This window comes from Cucurbita moschata, unplaced genomic scaffold, assembly GCF_002738365.1.
Source record: "Cucurbita moschata cultivar Rifu unplaced genomic scaffold, Cmos_1.0 Cmo_Scf00154, whole genome shotgun sequence".
In the NCBI taxonomy this organism is placed as follows: domain Eukaryota; kingdom Viridiplantae; phylum Streptophyta; class Magnoliopsida; order Cucurbitales; family Cucurbitaceae; genus Cucurbita; species Cucurbita moschata.
This window is the reverse complement of record NW_019268670.1, coordinates 39,337-42,573: the sequence shown is the minus strand read 5'-3', so window position 1 is coordinate 42,573 and position 3,237 is coordinate 39,337. Positions and strand designations below refer to the sequence as shown.

The 3,237-nt window shown below is 35.4% G+C and overlaps 1 non-coding gene across 1 annotated transcript; it reads left to right on the top strand.

Annotated features, from left to right (window-relative positions):
* The first annotated feature begins 695 nt into the window (after nt 1-695).
* TRNAC-GCA lies at nt 696-767 on the top strand. The gene has a single exon. It is a non-coding gene; the product is annotated as a tRNA-Cys (tRNA).
* Nucleotides 768-3,237: the final 2,470 nt, after the last annotated feature.

The window sequence follows — 3,237 nt, the reverse complement described above, 5'->3', positions numbered from 1 at the left end:
AAATTTTAAAGAAAATTTAATTAACAAAACTATTAAGATCTATTGGAGAGTCAAATTTAGTTTTAGAGAAAGAAGTAAATTTTGTTGTGGTTTGATTTTAAAATTCTTCCTATAAAAGAAGTTGAAAACACCTTGTGAAAGTCCGTAAGCATACTACAACCTCTAGCTTTGCAAAATCTAGCGTTGTTGGCGCTTATCAAAATCGCTGCAAAAATAAAGTTTAACAAGTGGTTCTATGGTGTAGTGGTTAGCACTTTCGACTTTGAATCTAACGACTTGTGTTTAATTCCCGATAGGTAATCCACCAATTTATACAAAATTGGTCCATAGCCGATTCGGTAGGGTCACTTTTGGACCGATAATCTGTAGAAGGGGTCACTAAGGTTGAGATCATACAAAATGGGATCATAGCTCAATGTTAGGGCATTTGATTGCAGATCAAGAGGTCACCAATTCGAATCTAGTTGGGCCCTTCTATCTAGGATAGAAATTTGTTACACTTTTTGGACTGACACTATGTCTAAGGGGTCACTAAGGTTAAAATCCTACAAAATGGATCCATGGCTCAGTGGTAGAGAATTTGACTGATCACCCGTTTGAACTTGGTTGGGCCCTTTTATTTTGGACAAACATTTTTTACACTTCTGGACTGGCACTCTGTAGAAGGGGTCACTAAAGTTGAAATCATGCAAAATGGGTCCATAGCTCAGTGGTAGAGCATTTGACTGCAGATCAAGAGGTCACTAGTTCGAATCTGGTTGGGCCCTTTTATTTTGGACGAATAATTACCGATTCCACGTACATTAAGAAAAGAGTGTGGTATCCAAGCACCCACAGTCTTGTACCCACAAACAACACCAACTGTTTTCAAATGATTTTTTTTAACTCCTCCTAAATCTATAAAATGTCTCCTACTTTTATTCATTTTCTCTTTTCATAAATATCAAAATCTTAAATAAAAAGGGAGAGCAACATTTTCTCTTTCCTTGTACTAATTGGACACGAATTCATAGATTTATAGAAATTTTTTTGTAATTATCAACTACAACTTATATTAGACTAGCAGTTTAAAGTCAGGAGATGCGATCACAGGTGTGATTATTTTGGATGGGTTCGTAATAGAACTTATCGTTGAGACGAGGGAGCCTTCAAAGGTTGTGCACTCACAGATGGGGGTTGTTATGTAGCATTAGTCTGTCTTTGTGTTTGAGTTTTCTATTATTATTATTATTATTATTTTTTATTATTATTATTTTTTTGTAATTCTATCCCAAACACTTTTTTTCTGTTTGGATAAATTTGAACAACACCTTCTTATAATTTTATTTTATTTTATATTTAATGTTGTGTTGTTTTCTCAATCTCATTTTAATTTTACAACATTTTCTTATTTTATATTAATTTACTTTTATTTTATTTGTTTTCACTCTCAATTTTAGTTTTTATTTGAGTTTTGAACCCTTGAAATTCGGGTTGTGACAGATTGGTATCAGAGCAGCTAGATTTTAAATTATATAGATTTTTTCTTAGGATAAAGAGTCGTATATCTCTATGACTCAACTCGATGACATGTCTCTCCGCGACCAAGTAAGCAGTCTAACCCTATTTTGTAGTATATGATATATTGTAAAACTTGTATGAATTTATTGTATGTTTTGATTTTCGTGGTAGTTATAAAATGTTCTTGGACGTTAAAGAGTGAACGTTAACTATATAAGATAATACTGGATCAACGTTATAGTGTCTAGATATGGTGAGGAGGAAAAGAGTGGTCATGAGATATCTGACTAGCCTTAGGAAAACAGAGAGTTGTCGTTGCACAGTGCGAGACCTCTAATCCATGAAATTTTGGTACTCGAAATTAAGAAACTGGAGATGGTCCCTAAACGTCTGTATGGAAAATTTCCAATCGCACTTTCTTTGGTTCCCTAGCAGCGTCAACCAGATTAATCCTACAGCGTGACAATCCTTGAGCTTCAACTCCTCCGTGGTCATGGAATCCAGCTTCACCCCAAAATGGGTTCCTGAATATCTTTCTCGTATAGATAATCTTCAATCTGCATCTTCTAGAAACTTATATCGAATCCATCAAACTTTTCAATTCAGTATTTGAACTTTCCATCTTCACAGATCGTGGTGAATCTCTCCTCGCTCTGATACCAGTTATTAGAATCACACAACAACGCACACACTTGATCTAAATGAACACAAAGAACATGATAGAGAAAATGTAAGAAGAAATATTGACTAATGGTTTTGTATTAATGACTTCAGGTATGCAAAGAGAGGATATGGAGAATGAGAAATGTACATTTAGGAAGCACTGACTAATGGGTATACATATGATTTCAATTTATTTTATATAGCTTCACTATATGTAACCGCCTACTATATACAATTATTTAGTATATATATCTCTATCAGATTTTTACTATAAATAGTCAGCCTTCATATCCAACATTCTAGAGCCCAAATAGTCCGGGATTGACATCCTGCTAGAACACAACGTCATTTACATGCCCCTAGCAAAATGCGTAGTAGTAACGGAGTCTAACCCAACGATCATTCAGACAAACATCCATCAACCAAGAGGGGTGAAAATGATGACGATAGTACAGTTGAGAAAGAATCTTAGCCATGATGAATCTACACTTGCTGCCATTGTTGTATTTGAAAAGGGGGAGCTCAAGTGTGCCAACCTCAACAAAAACTTTTTTGCCACTACATGAATACCACGACCCAAAACAAGAAGGTCAGATATTGGGTTTAACCCCACCAAGAGAGATAAATCACAAGATTAGTTTTATGTCGCCTACCACAAATAAATGTCATGTGGCTCATCGTGAGCTAGTTGAATTCTACAAATAGCAAAATGGCATGTTCACAATCGGGTTTATTTGACCTCTAAAGGATCTTGTCAGTGATCACTCAAATTCTTGGCAAAGACACCAAGCCAACACCTCTACTGAAGAAGGGAGACAAAAACAAACCACTAAAGCAACACATGTTCACGCAAAAATACCATCCAGACGGATGAAGAGAAGGGTCGATCACGATAATTTCAAAGCAAATAGAGAGTTATGATAAGTTAAGGTTAGATCAACTTTGAGTTCAAAGCAACAAGAACCAAAGACTGGTGCAAATATTCTATGGACTAGTCGAAGTTATCCACAAGATTAGGAAGTCATCATATAGGATCCAATTGCTTCTATGGATACAGACTAACCCTATTGTCCA